This window comes from Macaca fascicularis, chromosome 12, assembly GCF_037993035.2.
Source record: "Macaca fascicularis isolate 582-1 chromosome 12, T2T-MFA8v1.1".
Classification (NCBI taxonomy): Eukaryota; Metazoa; Chordata; class Mammalia; order Primates; family Cercopithecidae; genus Macaca; species Macaca fascicularis.
The window spans coordinates 68,317,338-68,330,641 of record NC_088386.1 but is presented as its reverse complement, the minus strand read 5'-3'; the positions used below and the strand labels follow the sequence as shown (position 1 = coordinate 68,330,641).

General features: G+C 42.3%; 1 protein-coding gene across 3 annotated transcripts in view; it reads right to left on the bottom strand.

Annotated features, from left to right (window-relative positions):
• Positions 1 to 13,304, bottom strand: part of RAPGEF4 (Rap guanine nucleotide exchange factor 4) — a 309,548-nt gene that overhangs the window by 254,514 nt on the left and 41,730 nt on the right. The window lies entirely within an intron of this gene.

Here is a 13,304-nt window from a genome sequence, read left to right as displayed (position 1 = left end):
GTTGCCCAGGCTGAGTGCTGTGACACAATCTTGGCTCACTGCAGCCTTGATCTCCAGGGCTTAAGTGATCCTGCCACTTCAGCCTCCCAAGTAGCTGGGATTACAGGTGCACTCCACCACATCCAGCTAATTTTTTGTACTGGCAGGGTTTCATCATATCGCCCAGGCTGGTCTCAAACTCCTGGGCTCAAGCAATCCTCCCGCCTCAGCCTCCCAAAGTGCTAGGATTACAGGCATGAGCCACCATGCCCAGTCTGTTCATATTTCTTGAACACTGTGTGGGCCACACACACACACACACAAATCTATGGAATAGATCCAACCTGCTGACTGCCATTTCGTAACCTCTGGATTAAGATAAATCAAAGAACCAAACAAAAATAAGATAGTTTTACGAACTATATAAACTATTTGTTTCTTTTCTTTGAGCAATTTTCCAAGTCTGTTCCTTCCATGTGCTTTGCAGGAACCCACTGCTATTCTTGACAGATATTTCACATTACATAGAAACTATCATGTGTGCCCCAGAGCATTCTGGGATCAGAAGAAACAAACTGGACGAGGATGTGACAGAGACAAGTAATGTTCACCAAATAGCCATGTGCTCCCCTGAATGTATTAGCCTCCCTTGTAGTTACGTTGGGGCTGGACTGCGAACAAAACTAGCATACATCTCTTCTGAGGTGAGACTGGTAAGAGCCGGGGGCCTCTCTTCTGCCTCTCTTCTTCAGAACAACTTTGAAGGGTGTTATGGTTGAACTGTGTCTCCTCAAAAGATATATCAGGGACCTGGTACTCAGCACCTGTTCATGTAATCTTCTTTGGAAATAGGGTCCTATAAGATGCAATCAAATTAAGATGAGGTCACACTGGATTATGGTTGGCCCTAATCTAATAACTAGCACCATTAGAAAAAGAAGGGAAATTGGACAGAGAGACACAGGGAAAATAGCCACGTGGAGGTGGTGACAGAGATTGGAGTGATGCATCTACCAGCAAGGAATGCCGAAGATTGCTGGCAACCTTCAAAAGCTAGAAAGGGACAAGAAGGATTGTTCCCTAGAGCCTTCAGAGGAGACACGGGCCTCCCACACCTTGATTCTGGACTTCTAGCCTTCAGAACCCTGAGAGAAAAAAGTTTTTGTTGTTTTAAACCACTCAGTTTGTGGTATCTTGTTCCGGCAGCCCTAGGAAACTAAGGCAGGAGGCATGTGTTTTACATGTTATAGCCACAAGATAGAGAAGACTGTACAACCCACAAAAGATTCTGTATAGTGGCAAATATGAAGCTACTGAGATGGGGCAGGGACGTTATCACAGCATCACCCAGTATTACTCAGACTAATACAGAAGTCAAGACTAGCTAAGCCAGAGTTCAAGGGACTTGGGACATTGTCAGAAGAAGACAGATCCCATCATGAGAGATGAACAGTTTCAGAGGACATGAGTAGATGACCTGTTACTAAGTGGAAGACCTAAGATACAGGCTTTCCTGAGCTTCATTTAAAGGCTCTTCACCATGTTCAATTTTCATCCCATCACACTTTTAGGCCCAAGAAAACTAGATTCAAAGAATATGCCCACAACTCCCTGGCCTCCCAGCAAACCCCTACTGGAAGGGTTTGGATTCTGCTTCTTGGGGAAGAGGAAGGGAAATCCTGATGTGTGTGTGCCCAGTCTCAGAGATGACAGCGTGCCTGAAAGCACTGAGAGATGTGTAGGCTTGACTTGGGAAAATACAACACATCAGATTCAGTGCCTCTTCCTCCGATTACCCCTTCAGAAGGGCTTTCTAAACTCCTTACCAGAAGCTATGTCCTCAAAGTTAAGGGGCTTTGGAACAGAGACCAGGGCTTCAGCAGTTAATAAGGTGGTATGGACAGTGGTGCAGACAACTTTCAGTCTTTGTGTGTCTGGGGGGCAGCAAGGACAGCAGCAGCTGGCGGAGGCACCCCTAGCGGGGGATCCCAGACAGTAAAGCACGCTTCTCAGGGGGCAGAGCTGGTGCTGGTGCCAGTAGGAAGTCGGGTTGCTGCTATAGAAGCACTGGCAGCAGCCACAGGCCCAAAGCAATGGCAGCATGCAAGTGACCGTGGGAGGAATCATAAGGACTAGATGAGCTAGAAACTGACTGGACATTAATATGGCAGATTCTACTTAGCTACACAGGAAAAGAGACAGAGATTAGAATCCATCTTCCACAAAGAAGGAAAGAGCATCCCTTTTTGTTTATACTCACCAGACCATCTCCCACATTAGGAATGCAGACTAGGGCAGCTAAAAAGATTTTTAGCCTGACACTCACCAGAAAACAGTAGAAGAAAAACGTACGTACTTCTATACAGTCCAAAACAAGCACAGAAGAACCTCAAGCTTCATAACCAGATTGTTAAATGACAAAAGACACTTGGAAAGACAAAATTGATTTGAGATAACTGGGGGAAGAGTGAAACCTCTTCTCCTGATATTTTTGTGTACCCCCAAATTAGGCCCTAACGATGTCATTCTTGTTTAATAGTCAAGCCTCAGAAACAATGAAAAGCAACCTTCTATCTGTCATTAACTTTATTGGGTACTTCATGGAGTGGGGAAAATTTCATTTGGCTATTAACAGACACCGTTATCATTCGATCTCTGGAATCTACCACCAGTGATAATCCTTTTGTGAATCTCTAATTTCCTAATGCAATGCATATTCTCCCCTCTCTAGGCGTCATGTCTGGGACCTCCTTTATAGATCCTACAGTGCCCGAAACAGGGCCAACCATACAAAAAGCCCTTGAGTGTAATGTCCTACAGCAACCTTAAACTGAACTTATCTTCTCTCCTACATCTGCTACTGCACCTGCCCTCCTTACTTCCATGCATGGAGTAGACTCACCCTCTGCTATGGTCTAAATAGCATAGAGGTGAGCCTACTCCCTCTGCTATTTGGTCCCTCAAAATTCATGGGTTGGAAATTTAATCACCAGTACAACAACGTTGGGAAGTGTTTAATGAAAAGTGCTTAGGTCATGAGCGCTCTGCCTTCATGCAGTATTTGTGGATTAATGAGTGGATTAATGCTGCTATAGAAAAGGCTTGCAGGAGTGGGCTCAGCCCTTTCTACCTTCCACCATGTCAGGACACAGCAAGAAGACTCTGACCAGATGCTGGCACCTTAATACTGGACTTCCCAGCCTCCAGAACTGTGAGAAATAAATTTCTGTTCTTTTTGAATTACCCAGTCACCAGTATTCTGTGATAGCAGCACAAAACAGACCAAGACACTCTCCCTCACCACATCCCAGTAATTTTACCTGCGAATGTCTCTCAAATTCATCCCTCCATTAATCCTTATGCCACTGTCTCATTGAGCGTGGATAAAGGACATGTGAAGCACAAAGCACATGTTGAGACATGAATCTGAACAGCATGGCAGTCCTATCCTAGGAGGGTTCTGTCTAATAATCAGCAGAAGCATTTTAAGCAGGGTAGTGGCATGATTGGATAACCATTTTGGAAAGATCACCTTGACTGTGACTAGAGGCAGATGGGAGACAGTCAAGATCAACAGCCAAGAGGAAGTTAGGAAGTTCTTGCAGTATATCAAAATGATGATGTGGTTTCTCTAATTATAGCTCACTCTAGGCTCCTTTCTTCTCCCATCATAACGATGAACAGCTGGTCCCCAAGCAAAAGCTCCAAGTACAGAGAATTGATTTTCCTTAGCCTGGCATCTAATATCCAGGGCCTTTTTAAAAAATGACTTTTTAAAAACTTTCACTTTTAAAACACGTTCAAACAACAAAAGAATCATTTACAGCCCCTACAACTTGGTATTTTAAAAAATTAACATCCTAATTAAGAAATAGGCTAAGGACTTGAACAGACATTTCTCCAAAGAAGACACAGGTATGAAAAGGTGCTCATTGTCACTAATAATCAGGGAAATGCAAATCAAAGCCATAATGAGATATTACCTTACATCTGTCAAGATGGCTATTATCAAAAAAAAAAAATGTTGGTGAGGATGTGAGGAAACTGGAACCTTTGCACACTGTTGGTCAGTATCTAAAATGGTGTGGCTGCTATGAAAAACAGTTTAGAGGTTCCTCAAAAAATTAAAAATAGAACTACCATTCATCCAGATATCCCACTTCTGGGCATTTATCTGAAAGAATTGAAATCAGGATCTTGAAGAGATATTCACATTTCCATGTTCATTTCAGCATTATTCACAGTAGCCAAGATAAGGAAACAACCTAAATGCCTATCAACAGATAAACGGATAAAGAAAATAATACATATATACATACAATGGAGTTTTATCCTTGAAAATGAAGGACATTCTGCAATCTGTGACAACATGCATGAACCTTGAAGACACTCTGCTAAGTGCAATAAACCAGTCTTAGACAAATACTGCATGTTTCCACTTATATGAGGTTTCTAAAATAGTCAAATTCACAGAATAAAAGAGTGGAATGGTGGCTACCAGGGACTAGAGTGAAAGGGAAATGAGTTATTAATCAGCTGACCTAGAGTTTCAGTCAAGAAAGATGAATAAGCTCTAGAGATCTGCTGTACAACACTGTGCTTACACCCAACAAAATACATCATACACTTAAAAATTGGTTCAGAGGGTAGATCTCATAGTAAGTGTTCTTAACACAATAAAATAAAACATTTTTAAAGAATTATTGGTAAACAAAGACACTGTAGAAGGCAGGATTATAAAGTGGCCTCCTACGACCCACGCCTTGTATAATTCTTTTGAGGCTGGGTGGGAGCTGCAATTTGCTTTTAGCCAATAGAATACGGCGAAGTGAAGAGAGAGCACTCCCACGATTATGTTATGCTGTATGGCAAAGGTGAAGAGACTTTGCAGATGTAATTAGGGCCCAGAATTAGTTGACTTTGTTAATCGAAAGTGTGGTTTTCCTGGTTGGGCCTGGCCTGATCAAGTGAGACCTTTAAACTAGGATGGAAGGAGTGAGAGGCTCTTTTGCTGGCACTGAAGAAGATAGCTGCCCTGGTTGCCTGAGAGGGCCTCTGAGAGGGCCATGTCACAAGAAATGTGGGCAGTTACTGACTGACAGCCAGCAAGAAAACAAGGACCTCAGGCTTACCACTGTGAGAACTGAATTCTGCCAAAAATGATGTGAGCTTTGAAGAGGTCAACTGAGCTCCAGAAAGAAGCACCTCTTATTTATTTATTTATTTGTTTGTTTGTTTATTTATTTATTTTCTTTTTTAGACAGGGTCTCACTCTGTCACCCAGGCTGGATTGCAGTGGCATGATTATGGCTCACTGAAGCCTCAATCCCCTGGGTTCAAGTGATCCTTCCACCTCAGCATCCCAAGTAGCTGGGACTACAAGTGTGCATCGCCATGCTCTTCTAATTTTTTTTTTTTTTTTTTTTTTTGTAGAGACAGGGTCTCGCCATGTTGCCCAAGGTAGTCTTGAACTCCTAGGCTCAACCAATCCTCCTGCCTCGGTCTCCCGAAGTGCTGCAATTACAGGTGAGCCACCACACTTGGCCAGGAGCACCTTGATTTCAGCCTTTAAGACTCTGAACAGAGGATCCAGACAAGCTGTGCCTAGACTCCTGCCACGTGAAAACAGACAGATAATACATGTATACTTTTTTAAGCAGCTAAGTTTATCATAATTTGTTACACAGCAACAGAAAACTAACACAAAGTTATTTTCTCACACTGACTAATTTCCTTATGTCCTAGCTTAGATTTCACTCCCTTCTTGGAGATTTTCCTTACAACGTTTTCTCCTCTCTGAAATCCAATTGATAACATTTCTTTTTGGCATCTAACGCCATTATTTATTATTTCATGTTTCATGCATGTAAATTTTTTCTTGGAGAGACCTTCTGCTATGGTCTAAATGTTTGTGTCCTACATCCCCCAAATTTATATGTTAAAATCCTAACCCTTAAAGTGATGGTATTAGGGGGTGGAGCCTTTGGGAGGTGATTCGATCGTAATGGCAGAGCCCTCATGAATGGGATTAGTGCCACTATAAAAGAGACCCCAGTGACTAGCCCTCCATTCTGTCATGTGAAGACACAGAAAAAGGTGCTGTTTGTGAGTCAGAGAGCAGCCCTCACCAGACACCAAATCTACCAGCACCTTGATCTTGGACTTCCTAGCTTCTAGAACTATGAGAAATAAATTCCTGTTGCTATAAGCCACCTAGTCTAAAGTACTTTGTTAGGCAGGGCATGGTGGCTCACACCTGTAATTCCAGCATTTTGGGAGACCAAGGTGGGAGGATTGCTTGAGCCCAGGAGTTCAAGACCACCCTGGACAATATGGTAAAACTACATTTCTACAAAAAATGTAAAAATGAGCCAAGCATTTTGGTGCATGCCTGTGGTCTCAGCTACTCAGGAGGCTGCGACAGGAGAATTGCTTGAGCCCAGGAGGTTGAGGCTGCAATGAGCATGATCACACCACTGCACTCCAACCTGGGTGATAGAGTGAAGCCCTGTCTCAATAAATAAATAAATAAATAAAGTACTTTGTTTTAGCAGCCCAAACAGTCACCTTCACTTATCTATTCATTCATCCAATAAATGCTAGTTGGGTCTTATTTCTTATTAACCCTCAAATCACTATGCATTCCTGTTTTGTTTTGTTTTGTTTTCTTCTTCTCATGGTTCCTCAGCTCTTCCAAGATGAATTTCACAGTCATCAAAAACTTTCTGACAGCAAGTTAGACAGAGGACAATCCATCTAAATTAGCAAAAGGCTAAAACTAAAAATATCTCTGATGACATAAAATTATTTTAAGTTCTATATAAATCATAATGCTAATAATGCCTATTAGCAGTATCAAAAAAGATCATTTTATTAGAATGCTTTGATAATCTTAAAAGAAATAGGGTTTTTTTGGTTTTTTTTTTAATGTTTTGAGACAGAGTCTCACTCTGTCCCCCAGGCTGCAGCGCGATAGCACAATCTTGGCTCACTGTTGGCAACCTCTACCTCCCAGGTTCAAGCAATTCTCCTGCCTCAGCCTCCCTAGTAGCTGGGATTACAGGCGCCTGCCACCACACCTGGCTAATTTTTTGTATTTTTAGTAGAAATGGGGTTTCACCATGTTGGCCAGGCCGGTCTCGAACTCCTGACCTCACCGGTGATCCACCCGTCTTGGTCTCCCAAAGTGCTGGGATTACAGACATGGGCCACTGTGCCCAGCCATGAATAGGGTTTTAAAGTTAAGTTTATTTTACTTTTTAAGAGATGCTATGTTGTCCGAGCTACAGGACAGTGGCCATACACAGGCATGATTATAGTGAACCAAAGCCTCAAACTCCTGACCTCAAGCAATCCTCCTGCATCAGACTCTCACGAAGCTGGAAGTACATGTACATGCCACCACATCCAGCTAATTTTGAAAATTTTTTGTAGAGATAAGGTCTCTCTATACGTCCCAGGCTGATCTGGAACTTCTGGCCTCAAGCAGTCTTCCCACTTTGGCCTCCCAAACCTCAGGTATTACAGGCATGATGAGTCAATTCTTAATTACCACCTGGACTATAAATAAGTGTTAAAACCATTCTTTTTTTCTTTCAGGAGACATAGACACGAGAGAAATGTATGAAATCTAGACATTTTAAATGACTCCATTCACCAAACACATCCTTTCATGAATGCTCATTCATTTTATTTATTCACTCAGTAAACTATACTGCTTTACTACTGTACATTAGGCACCTTAATCTGAAGTACAAAGATTAGCAAAATGCCAACACCCTCCACAAGGAGCTCACAATCTAGTGGCAAACGGAGTCAACCAAAATTAGAACATAGTATAATAAGGACAATATTACGAGTACCAACAACGTTCAGGGCCGGATCTTGTTTTACTACAGAAGGTAGTTGAATATGGAAACTATCAAAGTCAGGCATCCGAGGGAAAGCAAAGGTTCTGGATTCCGGGTGTTGCCCACATGCATTATGCAATGTGGAAATCTACTGTGCTCTTAAATTTTAATTCAGTGAACTCTGGATTATCTAGGGACTAATTAACCAGTTTTTAAGTTAGCTGCAGCACAAAATAAGAAGACAAAGGCATTTGTGGGACAGAACACACAATAACCATAAATCAGTAAGAAACATTGTCCCCTTGATGACTTCTGTTGCTTGGCTATCTGACAGTCAATATTTGCAAACCCTTTACCGTGGAGAGTGTCCACTCCCCTCATCGATCAGCTGAGTAGACCCCTTAGTGGCGACTCCTGCCACAGCTCCTGGGGACTCTTGGGACAGTAGATTCCAACACCCAACAGTCAGACTTGAGGGGTGCAGGAAGAAGTGAAGAGAAAGGGGGAGGGAGGCAGAACTGCTGTCTGCCCAGTGCCTTCCCATAATCATAAATAAAAAGCTTGGCCAAGAAATGGACCACATTAGCAGACTATGGTGACACTGTCCTCTTACGGGAATATATATAATGCACAACTACCTCGATATGTTTTTTTAATTTTCAGATGTCTTTGGAAAATCAGTAAATGTATTTCAAAACATTGAGTGTAATGTTCACTTAATATATATGCATTAAAACGACTTTGCAGTTCAGTTTGACTCTTTTTAACAGTAATTTAGCATTGTAAAGAGCTACTCATCTTCTCCAGTGAAGAACTGTCAAATCTGAGATAATGCATGTGAGCTTTATCAATTATAAAAGGCTACAGAAGCTATTTCTAGTACCACCATCATCATCATCATTATTAGCCACCAAGACCTTTTTTTAAAAGTATCTCAGGAAAGCAATAAATAAAGTGCTTAAAAACATATACTAGAATTCTTCCATGCCTTTTAGAGATTTTATGGATAGGTGTGCACTGTGCTTTTTTTCTATAACAATAGTTAAGATCTTAAATACTATGTACTCTACAATTTCAATCTTTTTATAACACTATTAGCTTTTCAAAGGGCCTTGACACTTACTGAAAAATTTGATTATCGCAGCCCTGTTAGATAAAACAGGTATTAAGAATTCCATTTTGGCCGGGCACGGTGGCTCATGCCTGTAATTCCAGCACTTTGGGAGGCCAAGGCGGGCAGATCACCTGAGGTCAAGAGTTCAAGACCAGCCTGATCAACATGGCAAAACTCCAGCTCTACTAAAAGTACGAAATTAGTCAGGCGTGGTGGCGCATGCCTGTAATCCCAGCTACTCGGGAGGCTGAGGTAGGAGAATCGCTTGAACCCAGGAGGTGGAGGTTGTGGTGAGCTGAGGTTGTGCCGTTTTCCTCCAGCCTGGGCAGCAAGAGCAAAACTCCATCACAAAAAAAAAAAAAATACCATTTTACACACATTTAGACACAGAAGTTAGGTGACTATTAGTATGCTAAAATTGTGTGTATTTATAATGTCAGTGATGACATGGATACAGCAAAAGTCTTTGAAACTCAAGATGTTTACCACTTATGTTATTATTTTAATTATATGTTTATTAACCACTTAGAATACTGAAATGTTTGCTCTTTCTTAATTACAAGTTTTTCCAACAATGTCAACAAAATTCAGAAAGGTGTTGAAAATACATTTAATCTGCAAGTATTTAATGAGTATGAAGCCTATACTTTCAGGAATCTTTTTTTTTTTTTTTGAGACGGAGTCTCGTTCTGTCACCCAGGCTAGAATGCAGTGGCGCAATCTCAGCTCACTGCAAGCTCTGCCTCACCAGTTCACGCCATTCTCCTGCCTCAGCCTCCTGAGTAGCTGGGACTACAGGCGCTCGCCACCACACCCAGCTGATTTTTTTGTATTTTTAGTAGAGATGGGGTTTCACCACATTAGCCAAGATGGTCTGGATCTCCTGACCTCGTGATCTGCCCACTTCAGCCTCCCAAAGTGTTGGGATTACAGGCGTGAGCCACCGCGCCTGGCTCAGGGATCATTTCTATAGTTCGTTACTGAGTATCATCTATATGACAGGCGAATAAAGTACTTAGGTGATACAAAGTCATGGTTCCTGCACACGGAAAGTTAAAAATGGGTAAGAGAGATATGTACATCTACAGCAAGTATCAAGGTGAAATGTGGTAAGTAGCACAATGGAAATGGGAAAGAAGAGAATGGGAATCCAGGAGAGAAAGAGACTTCAATTATGGATGAAATTTCTAAAAAGACTTCATGAAGGCATTACTGTAAAATCTCCTTAAACTCAGTTTCTTCTCATTTCTTTTTTTATGACTACAGCACCAACATTGTTTGGTCATTTCATCCAAAAACTTTTCGTGCATCGCTGTGGCAACTCTCCCTAGAGATCTGCTCTCCTAACTCCTCCCCCTGTGAGTTTCCTACCCACACAGCCACTCCGACCACACACACACACACACACACACACACACACACACAGATACCCATATACATACCCACATAAACACACCTACAGAGATACATACATACACACAAGCAAGCACCTCCTCAAGGCAATCAACCACCCAAGTTCTCTCTCGGCTGAGGCTCTTGACTCTGCCAGTATTCAGGGTGACTCTCAGAAAAAAATCCCTTTGAAGGAGTCTGAGATCCCAGGGGCCATTGCAGTTTTTCACTCACAGCTGAGATTGATCATCAGTCAGACAGGGCACACCAAGACTCCTGTGACCCTTCGGAAACACGGCCTGCACAGCCACCACTAGGGAGCACAGCACGTTAAGTCAGTGAATTCCTGGCATACCTCCTTGCTTAGCAGTCATACCCTCTTGCTTTTATGTCTCTGTGAAAGAATGAAGAGGAAACTGCTCCCTCAAGATCCCAAATGAGATAAGAGAGTTGTGATTGACGCTCACTGCAGACCACAATTTTGCCCTTAAGCAAAGCAATAAAAAGGTCCAAATACCTCCACCTCCCCCACCACTCTGTCCTCGACCACTCTGTCCTCGGCCCATAGATGAATAAGATGCTAGATCTGAGGCTCAGGGCTATTCTGAGAGTTGAAAAACCCCATCATTAGGCAGAGGGCCGGACCAAGCCTGCTAATGTCTAAAGAATGTTTAGCCCTGCATTTGTAAGTGAAGAGAGAGGGGAAAACTTTTGGAACAGGTCTAGAGTGCTGCAAATTGTCTTGTTACAATTAAAATGCAATGTGAAATCAAAGTACAGCCTTGTTCAATTTTAACAGACTCTGTTCAAAAACCTCTGATCACCAGGCTTGGCAAAGGCTCTCCACCACACACCCTCAGCCTTAGGTCACCAGACCCCAGCCAAACAGGGATGCTTATTGAATCCCAAACAGCACTTAAAATAGAACTCTACCATAATTGTCCCTCTGAAATACACTTGCTCTACTAGCATTAAGTTAAAAAATAATTTCGTGTGGCTCTTTAAAATTTAGAACAACTTCTGGGATGACTCAGATAACCAAAGACTTCTTTAAAATGCTTTCCGGATGGGTTTCAACTGATGGCTTTTCTTCCTCTATGTAATTTTCACCATAGTAAGCAAATGCTCTCAAAAATCGTTTCATAGTACTTAGTGCTACACTCAAATTTGAGATGACTCTGTTCAAAAAATTGCCACTGTTGCCCCTAAATAGTAGGAGAGCCCACGGAGGGCCTTGGGTTGAAAGAGGTAGAGAAGGGGACTCTCTTGAGTCAGGTCCTTCTGACAGCCTTCTCTTAGCTCTCTCTATTCCTGGGTAACGAGAGGGAGACCCTTGGAACAGAAAGAACATGGTAAAAAGGAATCATACTGAGCATGGCAGGAGAGGAGGAGACAAAGAACTCAGAATGTAACCTTATTTGGAAAGAGGGTCTTTGCAAATGTAATTCATTCAGAAGAGGTCATATGGAACTAGGGTTGTCCCTAAATCCAATATGACTGGTGTCCTACTGAGAAAAGAAGAAGACATACAGAAACAGACACAGAGGCAAGACAACCATGTTATGATGGAGGCAGCAATTGGAGTGATGCATCTACAAGCCAAGGAATGCCAAGCAACCATCAGAGGCTAGGAAAAGGCAAGAAAGGCTTCTTCTCTAGAGTCTCCAGAAGAAACACGGTCCACACACACAACACCTTCATTTCAAACTTCTAGCCTCCAGAACTGTTCCACAATACATTCCTGTTTTTTAAGCCACCCAGTTTGTGGTACTTCATTTTGGCAGCTGTAGGAAACTAATAATACATGATCCCATAGAAATTCACCTTCCCAGGGAAAATTCTCAGACTCATGTTCAGTGCTGGCTCCAACTCTGATAAGGCTGCCCAAATTGCCCAGTGCTTCTCCCATAAAACTGAAAAGCACTCTGGACAGACAAAAAGTCTTTTGTCAATCTCCATCACTAAGAAGGCAGGCACCTTAGACACTGTGTAGACATGTCATAAGGGTATGGCTCCCAAAGCAGTTCCCACAAAAGGGGCAAGTCATTGCCTTCCAGAGTTCAGGCATGGATGCTCTTTAATTAAGATTCTCTCCACAGGCATCCAAACTGAAGAGTCCCAGCTGTATCTCAGGGGATCTGGACTCACTGCTACCCTTTTATTGGGACAAGTGAGATCATATCTTCCACCCACATCCTGCCAAGCCCATCTCACCTACACTCCTTTGACTACATTTCCATTGAAAAGTCAAACAAAATAAAAGCAGGAAATGCACCCACCTATGGTAGGACTCTAGGATTTGGGGATGGTACCTCTGCAAGTTCCATGTTAAACAATTATAAACTTGAACAAAATAGAGGAAGTGACTGCTTTCAGACACTGGACAACAAATACACAGTAGTTTGATCCCAGGAAGAAGGGAAACACACAAAAAATATCTATCTACACAATAGCCTTGATATTTTGCCTGGAAACACATTCCGGAACACAGACAGAAACGGAGAACTCAAACAGAGCACGGCAGACTCACAGGGTTGGGGAGGCAGCAATCAGAATTCAGGGATGCTGAAGTAGCTGGAATGTGCAGTGAAGTGAGCCAGAGAGAAAGAAGTTGTCCATAGAAAGAGATCCAAAGTTTAGCATAGGGGGTCTCTTAAGTCATTAGCTGCACATGTGTAGACCAATACTCATGGAGAGATGTGGCAGACAATAGGTCCTAGACAGTGTGAGCTGAGTGGACATTCCAGAGGTCACACAGTGCTGAGAGATACAGCACTTCTGACCAGTCAGAGTACACAGGCTGATTTATATTGCTTATTGTCTCCACTAGAACATAAGCTCCATAAAAGCAGGGATTTTTTTTAATAACTCTTGTTTCTCCAGTACCAAGAACAATGTCTGGATTAGAGTAGATACCCAATAAACATTGTTGAAACAATAAATATACTTTTTATACCATTTTTATTTGT